This window comes from Rhinopithecus roxellana, chromosome 13 (assembly GCF_007565055.1).
Source record: "Rhinopithecus roxellana isolate Shanxi Qingling chromosome 13, ASM756505v1, whole genome shotgun sequence".
In the NCBI taxonomy this organism is placed as follows: Eukaryota; Metazoa; Chordata; class Mammalia; order Primates; family Cercopithecidae; genus Rhinopithecus; species Rhinopithecus roxellana.
In genome coordinates, this window is record NC_044561.1 from 101,827,002 (window position 1) to 101,844,255 (window position 17,254).

The window sequence follows — 17,254 nt, forward strand, 5'->3', positions numbered from 1 at the left end:
GCTCCTATCTAGCCCCAACTCTCTCTTAAGTGTGTCACCACTTTACTTCCTTCCTCATACAGCTAAAAGTGGTGTAATGGAGTGTGCAAAAGCTTCCACTTGGGGCTGGACTGGCTGGGTCGAACCCCTGCTGGGCCCAATATTCTCAAGTGCCCAGCCTACCTACTGCACACTTGAGGCTATTGTTCAACCTAGTTCCCCACATACTGTTCAACCCGTTTCTCCACATATTGTTCAACTTCCTATTTCCCCTGAATAGATTATTCAACCTGCATTTTCCTATCTGTGCAAGGGAGTGAGGATTACATGACCTAATGTGCATATAGCATAGAGCAGAGGCTGGCACAAGCGTTGCAGTGGTGTTTGCTATGATATCAACACTTGTTGCTATTTGAAATTATTTTGTCTGTATGTTTCTTGTTTATTTCCCTCTTCTCTCTGACAGGCAAACTCCCCACAACAGCCTCCTCAACGCTGCCTCCCACAGTGCTTGGACAAAATAATTACAGCGCTTGGACAAAATAATTACAGCAAGGAGCGGGCACTCCTTATACAGGACATCCCCATGCAGGTGGAGAAACTGAGGGAGAGTTGGAGGTTCCTTGCCCTCGGTGATGCGGTGTGAAGGCCTCCAGGCACCAGCCCCGCCGCGTGAGCCGCCGCCTGCACCGCTTCTCGCGGACCCCAACCGAGCCGCACTTCTCGCGCCGCTACTGCGGGTTTCCGCGGCGCCGGTGTTTTTGTTCCCGGCGCGGCGCGTTTTAGTCGTTCAGGCCGAATCAAGCGAAGGCGGAAAAGCGGCGCGCAGCCCGCGTCAGCTGCAGTTTCGTCCTCCTGGTTCCCGGTGCGCTAACAAAGGCATTTGCATGAAAACAGAAACCCGGTTTGCAGAAAGGACCCGTTGGCGGGGTGCATCGTGCGCTCCAGTGCCCTACCGCTGCGCCCCCTTCCCCAGGTGGGGAAGAAGCGAAGTGTGGGGACTGGCCCAAGACACGGCTCGGCAGGCGGGGACCGGGACGCTGCGGCCCGAGCGACCCCCTTCTCTGCCCACTTCCCAGGCCGGCGGAAACGGCCGTCTCGGGCGTGGGCGCGATTCTGCAGACTCATCCGGACGTTTTACCGAGGCGTGCGGCCAGGGCGCCCGGGGCCTTGGGGAGCCGGCGCCTGCGTGCGGACCGCAGCGTAGCGGAAGGAGCGGCGGCAGTGTCTCCTTCAGCACTGGGGCGCAGCCTCCGGGCTCGCCTTGCGCCACTCTGGGCCTCGGTCTCTTCGCATGTTCAACAGGGACGCAAGAATGTCACAACGCCTATCTGCAGGGGGAGGCGGGCTTCCCAGAGGCGTGCCGGCGCGTGGCTCGCAGAGGGGCTCAGTGAATATCCGCTGCGTTGGCCCTTTCCAAAGCTTTTCCTTAGCCGCTTCTCCTTTGGCCCTTTCCAGAGCTTTTCCATAGCCGCTTCTCCTTTGAAACCCTCGTTTTCCCCAGCAGCCCTTGGAGGCAGGATAAGTTAAGTGGTAAAAGCAGAGGATTAGGAACCGGGGAACCCTGGATTCAAATCCTGCCCGACGCTGACTAGCTGTGTAACCACGGGCAAGTTACTCAGCCTCTGGAGGCCTCAGCTTCCTCATCTGTAAAATGGGGCATAACACAGTCCAGAAAGTGCTTAGTTCCGCAGTGTCACAAAGCAAGTGTTTAATTCATTCTTAAAATTATAACTTCCAGCTCTGGGACAGGCGCAGGGTAGAAAGGGGTTTTCTTAAGGTCACAGGCGGAGTCAAAGGCAAACCCTCCGGGTCTTCACAAGTAAGGCTTGTGAAGCAGCAAGTCTTCAGCAGCCTGAAGGGCAAGTTCCCCAGATGGTTTTATCCAGCCTGGTAGATGTGAGCGGTAAGGAGCGCCGGCGCATCTCCACCTCTCCCCGCGAAGACGCACAAGCAATGGCTGGCGAATCTACTGCCTGGAATGGGGTTCTTGGGTAGAGACCATTTTTTGTTGGAAAAAGAAGAAGAAAGAAAGAAAGAAAACAAACAAACATGCAAACAAAAACGGAAAGCCAGAGCCTTTTATGTAGGAGCCAGCCTGCTACTCAGGGCCGACCACCGTCTCTCCGCAATTCCTCCCCGGGAAGGAAGCCTCGCGCTGCCCTCCAGTGGCAGGCGAGGTAGTGTCGCCTGGGCGAAGCTCACAAACAAGGGTTTACCAGAGAAACGAGCTTCAGTCTGCGCGGGTGGGGGCTGTCGGGGAGAGAGCAGAGAAAATCGGAATGGTTCCCTGACTGCTGTTTTTTCGTCCCGGTGGATCTTGGGAGTCTTGGAAAGAGAATAATAAGGCTCTCTGAATTTGAAAGGCATAGGAGTTTTTACATTCTGGTTTTATTTATTTTTGAATAGATAACACATTTACACGATTCAAAAGATAAAAAAGAAGATAGCGTGAAAAGGAAGTCTCGCTTCCACTCTTGTTCTCCAGGCACCCAGTTCCCCCATCCTAGAGACAGCCATTGTTACAGGTTTCTGTGTACCCTCCTGGAGATAGTCTATGCAAATACAATTATTTTACAGGATCAATAGTAGCTTGCCCTATATACTCTTCTGCCTCTTGCTGCTTCGCTTAAAAATGCATCATGGAGTTTGTTCCATGTTGATTCACATGGGGCTGCCTCATTCTTTTGAATAGCTGCATAATATTCCATTGTTTGGCTCTCCTGTAATTATTTGATCAGTGTTCTATTGCTGAGCCTTGAGGCTGCTCCTAATCTTCTCTAATCACAGTGTGTTACGACGAATAACCACCTACATGCATTGTTATGCCTAGGTGCCAGTGAGGCACATAGCTATTGCGGTATAACAAACCACTCCAAAATTCAGTGGCTTTAAACAGAAAGCTTTTCATATCGCTCATGTGGGTCAGCTGGGTAGCACTGCTGATCTGGGCCAAGCTCAGCTAACTTTGCATTTGCTGCTTGTATCTTGGATCAGAGAGGGTGAGTCTGCTGGGGCTGGTGTATTTGGAATGGCCTAAATCACATGTCTGGTAGTCGACTGGCTATCAGCTAGGGTTAGAGAGGTGTTCAGGCTATGTGTCCCTCAACGTCTGGCAACATGCAGTGCCTCCTGAGACTATAACTGGTGTGAATTTACATCCATTACATTCTATTGGTCCAAGCATGTCACAAGCCATCCCAGATTCGAGAGGTGGGGAAATAGAAATCACTTCTCCCAGGGAGGAGCGGCAAAGTCACATTGCAGAGTATGATGCAAGGGCCCTGAAGCATTGCAGTCATTTAAAAATATATTTATAATATTATAGTTAGCATTATGGTGAAAAAACCTGATAAACATTACCTTTGCCATTACCTGACAGATGTTACCTCAAGCCTCAAGGCTCAGCAACAGAAGACTGATCAAATAATTAACAACAATAATAATTAACAACAATAATTTCAACAGAAGACTGATCAAATAATTAACCAGGTGATCAAGGTTAACATTAAGTGATATTGATATTGATAGTATATTCTCTTGATATAACTTGTTGAGAATGACACTGTACCTCTGTGGTTTTCCTCCCCCAAACCAGTCTGATGATAACCCCAGTCTAATAATGAGAATAGCCTCATGTCATAGCCGCTATGCACAGCCTCCACTTAAGGGATGGGGAATTATGCTTCACTTCCTTGAGGGGGCAGTATGTAATAAGTTATAATAAGAATTCTTCTGCTATTTGTTTATTCAGTCATTTATTATATCCATGTGCACTCATGGATATTTATTTTGTACTTTTCATTGTAATCCAATACTATGTTATTTACATTGTTGCTTTAATTTGTTCCAGTTTTGGCGCCTGGGAGCTTTCTCTATTGGCTCCTGTGTCCCTTTGCCATAATTTTTTGTTATCTTTTTGAGCCCTTCCTTACTTTCTGGCACTAAAGCTGCTCCAGACTCATCTTGCATATTTTCTTCCCAGCCTTAGAATCAGCCATTTCTCCAGGGAGCCTGGTTCCTTTCACTGGAGAGTGTTATTAGAAACAGATCTGAATGGTGGGTTTGCATGTTGCTACTGGGGACCCACTACCAGAGAGCAGGGCTAGGAAATATGTGTATGTATCCTAGCCTGTGCACACATATAACTGTAATGATTCTGTATCTATCATCAGTATCTATATTAAGTTAAACATGAGCTCATGCTGCTGTCTCTGATTCTAACACATTCATACTGTTCATTCTATCCTTCTCCCTTTGCTTATCTATAACCTTCCACTTCAGCAGTGAAAAACCTGGCTCCTACCATCTGCCATCCATTTACTTAATTGTTCAATGTTAGTACACTTGTACTGGGGTTTCAGAATTGTCAAGCCCTACCCCTGTGAGAAACAGCTCTACCAACCGGAGGACAGCGCTTATGGACAGCGCTTATGGACAGCTCTTTTGGTCTTTAGACTTCTTGTTTCCAGTCATTTCCAAAGTTGTTTAGGTCAGCACCTCTAGTCTCCATGCCCTTCAATGAGATCTCTCATACATTTGTAATACAATTAGATTATTTTGTCATCATCTGCATTTTATCCTGTGATTCCCCATCCTCCTAGTAGATTTTTTTAAATGGCATACATTAAGGTTTACTTTTTTTTTTTTTTTTTTTTTGAGATGGAGTTTCCCTCTTGTTGCAAGATCGTGCAATGGTGCAATCTTGGCTCACTGCAACCTCCGCCTCCCGGGTTCAAGCGATTCTCCTCCTCAGTCTCCCGAGTAGCTGGGATTACAGGCATGCACCACCATGCCCAGCTAATTTTGTATTTTTAGTAAAGACGGGGTTTCTCCATGTTGGTCAGGCTGCTCTTGAACTCCTGACCTCAGGTGATCACTTGCCTTGGCCTCCCAAAGTGCTGGGATTACAGGCGTGAGCCACCACGCCTGGCCAAGGTTTACTTTTTGTGCTGTATAATTCTATGGTTTTGACAAATGCATAGTGACAAATGGATAGTGTAGGACCTCTTTATATGTTCTGGATAACAAGCCCTTAGCAGATATATCAATCACTACAGTACCACATAGAATCGTTTCATGGCTCTAAAATATCCACTGTGCTTTACTTAGCCACCTGTCTCCTTCTCAGTCCTCTGGCAACCACTGACCTATTTCCCATCTCTATCATTTGCTTTTTTAAAGAAATCATATAAATGGAATTATATATGTATATATACGTATAGGTATATGTATATATATGTATAGGTATATACATATATAAAACATTTGGAAACTGGTTTATTTCATTTAGCAATATGCACTTAAGATTCATCCATATTGCGGTGTGAATTAACAGTTTGTTCCTTTTATCTCCGAATAATGTTCCATAGTATGACTGTTCCACTGTTTGTTTATCCATTCACCTATTAAAGGGCATCTTAGTTGCATCTGACTTTACTGTGAATAAAGGTGCTATAAACATTGGGTGCAGGTTTTTGTGTAGACATAAGATTTCTTATCAGTTGAGTAAATACCTAGGGGCATAATTTCTAGATTGTATGGTAAATCTATGTTTAACTTTATAAGAAACTGCCAAACTTCCAAACTGTACTTCCAAAGTACCATTTTTCATTCCCACTAGCAATGAGTGACAGTTCCTGTTGCTCTGCATCTTCATCAGCACTGGTATTGCCAGTTGGTTGCAATTTAGCTATTTTAATAGGTGTGTAGTAGTTGTTTTAATTTGCATTTCTATAATGACAAATGATATTTTTTCATATGCTTATTTGCCATTTGTATACCTTCTTTGGTGAGATGTCTGTTCATATGTTTTGCCCATTTTTAAATTCAGATGTTTGTTTTCTTACTGTTGAGTTTTAGACATTGTTTGCATATTCTGGATATGATCTTTGGGATGGTTAATTTTATGTGTCAACTTCTCTGGGTTGTCACAAGGGATGCCCAGATGGCTGGTAAAACTATTTCTTGGTGTGTCTGTGGGATCGGTTCCAGATGAGATTAGCATTTGAATCAGTACTCTAGGTAAAGAGCGTTGCCCTCAGTGATGTAGATGGACATTATCTAATCCATGAGGGTCTGAATAGATCAGAAAGGCAGAGAGGGTGCAAATTCTCTCTCTTTCCTTGAGCTGAGCATCCATCTTTTCTTCTTCGACATCAGAGTTCTCCTGGTTCTTAGCTCTTCAAACTCTGGGTCCTATAATAGCTGGTACCCTCCTCTCAGACCCCTGGCCTTTGGACTTAAAAATTCTGATTCTCTGAGAAGCCCTAATACAGTCTTTCATTAGCTACGTGATTTGCAAATATTTACTCCCATCCTGTGTCTTATCTTTTCATCCTCTTTTTGTTTTTTCTCTTTAGCAACAGGGTCTCGTTCTGTCACCCAGTCTGGAATGCTGTGGCATAATCATAGCTCACTGTAGCCTCAAACTCTTGGGCTCAAATAATCCTCCTACCACAGTCTCCTGAATAGGTGGGACTACAGGTATTCTACAATGCCCAGCTAATTTTTTTTAAGAGGTAGGGTCTTGCTATGTTGCACAGGCTGGTCTTGGACACCTGAATGCAAGCAATCCTTCCACCTCAGCCTCCAAAAGCATTGGGATTATAGGCGTGAGGCACCACAGTCAATGCCTGGCTGCTCTTTTCATCCTCTTACAGTGCCTTTTTTTTTTTCTTAAGACAGAGCCTCACTCTGTCACCCAGGCTGGAGTGCAATGGTGGGATCTCGTCTCGCTGCAGGCTCCACCTCCCGGGTGCAAGTGATTCTCCTGACTCAGCCTCCTGAGTAGCTGGGTCTACAGGCACGTGCTACCACGCCCAGCTAATTTTTGTATTTTTTTAGTAGAGTTGGGGTTTTACCATATTAGCCAGGCTGGTCTCGAACTCCTGACTTCAAGTGATCATGCACATGCCTCAGCCTCCCAAAGTGCTGGGATTGCAGGTCTGAACTACCACAACTGGCCAACAGTTTCTTTTATAGAGCAAAAGTTTAATAAAGTACAACTATCAATTTTTTAAAATTATGTTTTTGGTATTGTATCTAAAAACTTGTCACCAGACCCAAAGTCAAGTAGATTTCTCCTATGCTTGCTTCTAGCAGTTTTATTGTTTTGTGTTTTACATTAAGTCTATGATCTATTTTGACTTCATATTAATTTTCATGTAAGGTATAAGGCCTATGTTAAGGATTTTTTTTTTTTTTTTTTTTTTTTTGTCTATAAACATCTAATTGTTCCAGTATCTTTGTCAAAAATGAGTTGACTATATTTGTGTGGATATCTTTCTGGGCCTTCCATTCTGTTCCATTGATCTATGTGTCTGTTTTTTTGACCACACTGTCTTTGATTGCTGTAGTTTTATAGTAAGTCTTAAAATTGGGCAGTGTGAGTCCTCCAACTTGGTTGTTTTTCAGAATAGTGTTGGCTGTACTTTGCCATCCCATGTTAAAAAAAAAAAAAATTGTTTTTTTGAGATAGAATCTCGCTCAGTTGCCCAGGCTGGAGTGCAGTGGCACGATCTCTGCTCACTTCAACCTCCACCTCCAGGCTTCAAATGATTCTCGTGAGTCAGCTTCCCGTGTAGCTGGGATTACAAGCGTGTACCACCATGCCTGGCTAATTTTTGGACATTTTTCATAGAGATGGGGTTTTGCCATGTTGGCCAGGCTATTTAGTTGTTTGAGTTTCTTACACATTTTGAATATTAACCCCTTATGAGATGTATGGTTTATAAATGCAGGATTTTCTTCCAGTCCATAGTTTTCTCTTCATTCTCTCCATGATTTCGATCTTTGATTTCTTTTGTTTTTGTTTTTTCATTCTCTACATACAGGTGCTCTATATATTTTGTTTGATTTATACCTCAGTACTTCATCTTGGGGGATGCTATTTCAAAAGGTATTTAGTTTATTACATTTACAATTCTATTTGTTTATTACTGGCGTATAAGAAGGTAATTGACTTTTGTATATTAATCTTGTGTCCTATGACCTTGCTAAATTATCTTATTTGTTCCAGAAGTTTTTCTTTTGTTTGTTTGGTAGATCTTTGGGATTTTCTATGTAGACAGCCACATCATACACGAATAAAGACAGTTTGGCTCCTTCCTCTTCAAACTGTATACTATTTATTTCATTTCCTAGCAGTATCTAGGACTTCCAGTATGATGGTGAAGAGAAATGGTGTGGGAGAGCATTCTTACCTTTTTCTCAATTTTATTAGGAAAACATTCATTCTTTTACATTAAATATGATGCTACATTTTGGTTTCTTGTATATATCCTTATTAGGTTAAGAAATTTCCCTTGTATTCTTAATATTTTTAGAGTTTTAAAATCTTGAATGAGCAATGCACTTTGTCGAATGCTTTTTCTGTATATATTGATGCAATCATATGCTTTTGTTATTTAGTCTATTAATATGATGTATTACTATGTATTATATGTATTAATATGATTATTAATATGATGTATTGATTGATTTATATATATTGAACCGGCCTTCTCTTCCTGGAATGGACCTCATTAATTGTGATACATTATTATCCTTTTTAAATATTGCTGGATTCAATTTGCTGATATTTTATTAAGGATTTTTACAGTTATGTTTATGAGAGATATTTGTAGCTCTTTTTTTCTTTAACGTCTTTATCTGATTTTGGCATTAGAGTAATTCTAACCTCATAAAATGAGTTGGAAAGTGTTCCTTTCTCTTTTATTTTCTGGAAGATATTATATAAAATTGGTATTACTTCTTCCTTAAATGTTTGGCAGATTTCATCAATGAAACCATGTTGTTCTGGTATTTCCTTTTATAGATGAATTTTAACTACTAAATGAATTGGTTTACTAGGCATAGAACAATCTAAGTTATCTCTGGTTCTCCTTAAGTAAGTTTTGGTAGTTTGTGTCTTTCAAGGAATTGGCTAATTTGATCTAAATTATCAAATTTATGGGATAGGGTTGTCCATAGTATCCCCTGATCATCTTTTCAGTTTCTGTGGGATCAATAGTAATGACCCCTCTTTTTTTCTCAGTGTTAGTAATTTGTGTCTTCTCACTTGCTTTTCCTTGGTTAGCCTGGTTAGGGACTTATCAATTTTATTACTATTTATAAAGAACTAGCTTTTGGCTTTTATTGATTTTCTTAATTGTTTTTCTGTTTTTCATTTCACTGATTTCTGCTGTAATTTTTATTATTTTCTTTCTCCTATTGTCTCAAATTTAGCCTTCTGTTCTTTAGTTTACTAAGGTAGAAGTTTAGGCTACTGATTTTGGAATTTCTTCTTTTCTAACACACATTGAATGCTACAAATTTCCTTTTATGCACTACATTAGCCAAATAACAGAAAGCTTTATACTTTTTATTTTCATTTAGTTCAAAGTATTTTCTGATTTCTCTTGAGACTTCTTTTTTGACCCATGGTTTATTGAAAAGTGCACTGTTTAATTTCCTACTATAGTCAGCTATCTTTCTGTTTTTGATTTCTAGTTTAATTCCTTTGTGATCTGAGAACATAATTTGTATGATTTCTATTCTTTTTAATTTGTGAAGGTACGTGTGATGGTCCTGAATGTGGTCTGTCTTGGTGAACATTCCATGAGTGTTTGAGAAGAATGTGCATTCCGCTGTTATTGGATGAAATACTCTATAAATGTTAATTAGATCAAATTAATTAATAGTGCTGTACAGGTCATCTGTATCCTTACTGATTTTCTGCCTGTTTGATCTATTAATTACTGAAGGAGGGGTATTGAAGTCTCCAACCGTAATTGTGGATTTGCCTATTTCTCTTTTCAGTTCTGTCTGTTTCATGTCATGAATTTTGACACTGTTAGAAGCTTAAGATGATTATGACTTCTTGGAGAATTGACTCCTTTATAATTATAGAATGACCTCATTAGTTCTGATACTCTTTCTTATTCTAAAGTCCGCTTTGTCTAAAATGAATATATTAATAGCTACTCCAGTATCCTTTTGATTAGTGTGAGTATAGTGTATCTTCCTCTATTCCCTTACTTAAAAAATTGAGACACAGTTCACATACCATAAAATTCATCCTTTCCAAGTATACAGTTCTGTGCTGATTAGTATATTCACAAAGACGTGAAATTATTGCTGGGCATGGCAGCTCATGCTTGTAATCCCAGAACTTTGGGAGGCCGAGGCAGGTGGATCACTTGGGGCCTGACCAACATGGTGAAACCCCATCTCTACTAAAAATACAAAAATTAGCCAGGCTTAGTGGTGGGTGCCTTGTAGTCTCAGTTACTCAGGAGGCTGAGGCAAGAGAATCAATTGCTTGAACCCAGGAGTCAGAGGTTGCAGTGAGCTGAGATCATGCCACTGCACTCCAGCCTGGGCAACAGAGCAAGACTCCATCTCAAAAAAGAAAGAAAAAAATGTGAAATTATCAACACGAATTCCAGAAACTTATAATTACCCCACAAAGAAATCCATACCCTTTAGCAGTTACTTCCCATTTCCCCTTCCCGGAGACCCTGGCAACCACCAATCTACTTTATGTCTCTATGAATTTTCCTGTTCTGGACATTTCATATAAATGCAGTCATATGATGTGATTCTATATTGTGTCTGGCTTTTTTCACTTAGTGTAATGTTTTCAGAGTTCATCCATGTTCGTCCAAGCAATCCTCCTGCCCCAGCCTCCTAAGTAGCTGGGACTGTAGTTGCATGCCACTATGGCCATGTATCACTACTTCATTCCTTTTTATGACTGGATAATATTCCATTGTACGATGTCATATTTTATTGCATCATCCCATTTTGTTTTTTTATCAGTTGATGGACATTAGGGTTATTTTCATCTTTTGGCTCTGATGAACAAGTCTGCTATGAACATTGATGTATGAGTTTTTGTGTGGATATATGTTTGAAATCCCTTAGGTAAATACCTAAAAGTAGAATTGTTGAGTCATATGGTAGCTGTATATTTAACATATCAAAGAATCACCAAACTGTTGAACAAAGCAGATGCACAAAGTGGATTTCATATAAGTGGACTCATACACTTTTTGTCCTTTTGTATCAACCTTATTTCACTTAACATAATAATGTTTACAAGAGTGATCCTTTTGCAGCATCTGTCAGAATTTTATTCTTTTCTATGGCTGAATAATATTTTATTATATGTATGTACGTACCACATTTTGTTTAGTCATTTTTCTGTTGATGGACACTTGATTTGTGTTCCATCTTTTGGCTATTGTGAAGAATGTTGCAATGAACATTGGCAGGCAAGTATCATAGTCCCTGTTTTCAGTTCTTTGCACTGTAAAGCTAGGAGTGGAATTGCTGGATCATGTGGCAATTCTATGTTTAGCTTTTTGAGAAACTGGAAAACTTTTCTACAGTGACCGCACCCTTTTACATTCTCACCATCAATGAACAAGGGTTCCAATCTCTCCACATCATTGCCAACACTTGTTTTTCTTTTCTTTTCTTTTTTTAGTTGTTATTTGTAAATAGCCATCCTCTTAGGTATAAAGTGGTTCTGATTTTGTATTTCCTCAATGACTAATGACGTTGAGCATATTTTCTTGTGCTTATTGGACATTTGTGTATCTTCTCCGGGGAAATGCTTATTCAAGTCCTCTCCCCATTTTTTAATTGGGTTGTTTGTCTCTTTCATTGTTGAGTTGTAGGAGCTCTTAATATATTCTAATAATTATATTATTGATACATAATTTGCAGATATTTTCTCCCATTGCATGGGTTGTCTTTTCACTCTCTTGATAATAACATTGGATGCACAAAAGTTTTTAATTTTAATTAATTTTTTCTTTTATTGCTCATGCTTTTGCAACCGCTGCCAAACCCAAGGTTGTGAAGGTTTACATCTATGCTTTTTTCTAACAATTTTATGATTTTAGCTTTTACATTCAGGCTCTAATTTATTTTCAGCCAATTTTTACATACGGAGTGATGTAGGAACCCGACTTCATTTCTTTTGTTCACGGAAATCCTGTTGTTGTAGCACAACCTGTTGAAGAGACTATTCTTTCTACACTGACTGGATTTAACATGCTGATCATAAAACAATTGGCCATATATTTTATGGGTTTATTTCTGGACTTTCAATTCTATTGCACTGGTCTATATGTCTATATATTGGTTTATATAACCTTATGTCATTATCATACTGTGTTAATTACTATAGCTTTATCGTAAGTTTTGAAATTGAGAGTGTGAGTCCTCCTACTTTGTACTTCTTTCTACATGTCTCCTTATAAGAGGGTGACAGAGGGAGATTTGATACACAGAAGAGGAGGAGGTGACATGACCAGAGAGGAGGAGATCGGAGTGATTTGGCTAGAAACCAAGGAATGCCAGCAGCTACTAGAAGCTGGGAGAGGCAAGGAAGAGATTCTCCCTTATAGAGCCTTAAGAGAGAGCACAGCCCCGCTGACATCTTGGTATCAGCCCAGTGATTCTGATTTTGGATTTCTGGTCTCCAGAACATTAACAGAATAAAATTCTGTTGTTTTTAGTCACCCAGCCTGTCCTAATTTGTTACACCAGCCTTGGAGAACTAACACAGATTGAGTATGTCTTACCTAAAATATTTAGGACCAGAAGTGTTCTAGAGTTTTTTTTTTTTTTTTTTGGCATGTCTGCATATACATAATGAGATATCTTGGAGGTAGGACCCAAGTCTAAACACAAAATTCATTTATGTTTCATACATACTTTACACACATAACCTGAAGATAACTTTATACTATGTGATATGGTTTGACTGTGTCCCCCCCACCAAATCTCATCTTGAATTCCCATGTGTTGTGGGAGGGACCTAGTAGGAGGTACTTGAATTATGGGGACACATTTTTCCCATGCTGTTCTCATGATAATTAATAAATCTCATAAGATCTGATGGTTTTAACAAGGGGAGCCTTCCACCATGATTGTGAGGCTTCCCCAGCCACATGGAACTGTAAGTATAATTAAACCTCTTTCTTTTGTAAATTGCCCAGTCTTGTGTATGTCTTTATCAGCAGCATGAAAACGGACTAATATTATGTACTATGCATATAAAATTATAGTGTAAATTTTATACTATGTGTATAAAATACACACATATACTGTGTGTGAGTGTGTGTGTGTGAGCATATAAAGTATATAGAGAGATGGAGTGTTGCTATGTTGCCCAGGCTGGCCTTGAACTGCTGGGCTTGAGCAATCCTCCTGCCCCCAGCCTCCTAAGTAGCTGGGACTACAGGTGCATGCCAATGCAACCAGTTATACAGTATTTTTAAAATTTTGCGCATGAAACAAAGTTTTGACTGTGTTTTGCCTGCAGACCATCCCATGAGATCAGGTGTAGAATTTCCCACTTGTGTTGTCATGTTGACCTTCAAAAAGTTTCAGATTTTGGAGCATTTCAAATTTCAGATTTTCAGATTAGGGATGCTCAGCCTCTACAGCTTGCTTTGTAAATTTTTGCTGAAAGCTGGACATGTTGAATGAGAAAATAAACACTGAGATAAATAGACCTTTAGTGTGAGGATTGATGTTAATCTGGCTGGGAGTTGGGCAGCATTTAATGCTTGTTGTAGCTATAAGCATCAGGGACTTCCAATTCCTTTAAGGTCCTTGTTTTCTCTTCTCTTGGCTCCGGAGCTTTCCTTTGTACAGCTCCTCAGAGAGTCTGTGTCTTGCAGCTGTAAGTCACTGTACTCTATTGGAGCCTTATTGGTGTGTGCTAGAGTGTGGAGGACAGAGGACATTCCCTAATCCTCTAATTAAGTCTCAGTCTTTGGTGGGCCTCTTGCTTCAGGAGTGTGGACTTTAGAAGTGTTTTTCTTCTTCCTGCAGGGGTAGAGCTCCCTCCTCTGCCACCACTTTTTTCCTCCCTAGGTGGGACAGGAAGTCTGGAGAGGCCTGGAATGATGCAGAGCTCCTTTAGCCTAGCGAGGATAGAGTTTCAGAAGTGCCCTCTGCCGAAGTCCTTGCCTCTGGAGATGAGGGAAGAGATCCTGGGTGGGCTTCACACATAGCTGTCTTTTGCCTCTCCCTGCTGGGGCCCTGTGGGGAGCTTTCTTATTGGAACTTGGTGAGCTTTCTGGAGGAAAAACCTACAAGAGTATGAGGTCTTCCCTCTCATGCTTCTGCCTCTCATGCTAGTCTGCACAGAGGCTTGGCAATTCATCAGAGTTACTATGTAAGCATTCCCACTGACCAACAGGCATTGCTCCAGGGAAGCAGAACTTGGGGGTCATATCTATCTGGACTCACCTGACTCTCCAGAGTTTTAGGTGGTAGTTTGCTCTGCGACCTCAGTTTTCTAATGGGTTCAAGGAAAGTCACTGATTTTCAGCATATCCAGCCTTTTCTTGTTGTAAGGTCAGGAGTAATGACTTCCGAGTTCTTTGCATGTCAGAGTTGAAACCAAAAGTCCCCACTGTGGGGAGTTTTAATATCAATCTACTACAGCAAGTAAGAAATATTAAGAGTCACAAAATCATAGGACTATAGTCTTGGAATCATAAAGACTTTGGCACGTAGAGTCATAGAGTTTTACAACTGGAGAATCATAAATTCTAAGAATAAAAATCCCCCAGATTGAAAATCTCCATGGACTCACCACTGTTTATAGGACGACATGACATAGAACGATTTTTATGATCTGACCCATTCTGTCTCTCCAGCCTCATTTCTCACCACTTATCTCACCTCCCACCCAAATCCTATTCTCCCTCCCACTCCCCAGCAAACAAATTCTGCCCAGAGTTCCAGCCTTGTCCTAACCTACTTCGTATTCTCTGCTGCACCTTGAATATTGCCGGGAACCTAGCAAACCTTCAATGATCATTTGTTAACGTAATTAATAAATAAAGTGGCAAACTCTCTGCACGCTGTGTAGCACATAGAAGTATTAACAGTGACCTACCTCTATCATCCACATGATTTTTGCCTCATACTCTTTAAGCATGTCACGTGTATTAATTTTATTTTCATAACCATATGTGATAGGTGCTATTATGATTCCCATTGTAAAGATGAGGGAAATGAGGCACAGAGAGGTTAGCAATTTGCTCAAGGTTACTCAGCTGATAAGCGGCAAACTGTTATAAATAGGTTGTAATTAGCATGAGGCTTCTATTATTTTCCAGGCACTGTGCTAATGCTAGATGCATTAGGTGCATAATCTCTCATTTCATAATAACTCCCATCTAATGCATGAAGAAATGGAGGTTTAGAGGGTTTAGGCGACTTATCCAGGGTCACACGGGTAGTAAAAGCTGGAACTAAAGTTCACACCAGGTCTGCCTGCTCTACATCCCACACGTTTTGCTGTTCTCTGAGCGGCTTCTGCCGGCTGTATGGAAGGCGACACCTTTGCCCCCTTGTCAAGCCATCCAAGTCCTCTTCCTTTAAGACATAGCTCAAGGATCCCTTGGCTATGAAGCCTTCCCTGGCCTCTTCCCCACCCCACCCCTAGCTGCTGCAGTCAGCCTTCCTTCTCTGAGCCTCCATATCCCATCCACCTGCCCTTCACACCCCAGTGGAGCCCTGCGGTTAGAAATTCAGGCTCTCCTGGTGGTCTTAGGTTCAAATTCTGGTTCTGCTGGGTGGACCTTGATTCACCCTTTGTGTGACCATTCGAGCTTTGATTTTTTTTTTCCCCATCTGTAAAATGGAGATAAGAAAATCAGTTCGCACAGAGGGCTGGGTGAAAGGTGTATAAATGTTAGCTAAATGCTTACTGAAGCATATGCTACATTGTATTATAATGATCTGTGTAAATGTTCATCTCCATCTCTTAAGTGGAGGGCAGGAACTGATTCTAATGTATCTCTTTGCCCCTAGCACCCAGTATGGCTTAAAATAGGTATTAAATAAATGTGGAGTAAATGAATAAAAAAAGAAATAAATGAATCTTAGAATCCTATTCTCATAATTTGATACATAAAACCTAAGGACCTCATGTCACATAACTGCAAAGTTTGAAGAATCTTAGAGATCAACTTCCTGAGGTGTTCAATCGTTTTGACTATCACCCACAGTTAGTAATATACTTTATATTGCCACCCAGCGTGTGCGTGCATGCCCACACACACACACACACACACAGAAAAGTTTTGGTCAACAGTTCTTGCCCTTCCTATGTGGGATAAACTCACATAATTCCTCTTCTTTTCTCTCTCCTCCCCTCACCTCCTATTCTATCTTCTAACTTTTCCCTTCTCCCCCTTTCATTCTTTTCTTTCCTCTCTCTTCTATCTTTTCCATTTAAAAAATTGCTGTTTTAGGTCCACTAAATTGATTTCATGCCCCATGAAAGCATTGTGACCTATGGTTTGAAGATCATTTATCTAGTCCAACTAGACTCCTTGTCCAGCGTCTCTAACAGGAGTTCTATACTTACACTTCCCTGATGAAAGAAAGCTCCCCACAAAGATAAACAGTTTCGTTGCTGGACAGCATTTATTGTTAGAAAATTCTTGCTTCTCTTAAGCAGAAATGAACCTCTTGTAACTTCCTCATTGGTCCTAGTTGTTCCTATCTGGCTTGCTGGTCTCTTTGTAAGTTATCAAGCAAATCGCCCATTGAGTTTCTTTTTCTTCTCCTCTTCCTACAGATGTGTCCCACCTAAATGCTGACAACCTACAAGTCCACCATTAAAGCCATTCTTTGGGGTTAAGGCATTATTCACCCATCATCTCCCATTATTATATCTGCTTGCTCTCATGGAGATAGGGGTCAGTGGGGCTAGTCCACCTGTAGTGGCTGAAGTCTTCAGCTCCTGCAGCAGAGAAGTTTGTTGGGATTATGTGAAATATCAAAAGAGGGTTTCTTTAACCCTTAAATCTCTTTTGCTTGTTTTCTTTCCTCAAAGGCTTGGATCTTCCCAGTGAGATGCTCAGTGGGGTTAGCAAATAGCATTTTGGAAATCACAACCAATATTGAAGGATGAAATAGGATGTTAGCCTTTAACACCTTAGTCTAAATTTTCCCCTGTCAGTCTTTTTTCCATCACTTTAAGATCAGCCAGGGGAGGGGAATTATAGTGCTAGCCCTCTATAGGGTCTCCTCAGGCAAGAGGCAGTAACCAGCCTTCACTCCAAGGTAAGTGTCAGATTCTTAGGACTGAAAAATTCCCTTGACCCTACACATCCAAACTCTCTCTTCATTCATTCATTGAACAAGTATTTGTTGAGCATCTTCTTTGTGCTACATCTTGTGCTAGATGTTGCAGATACCATGGAGATCAAGAGAGTCCCCATTCCTGGCCTCCATGGTGCATGCAGTC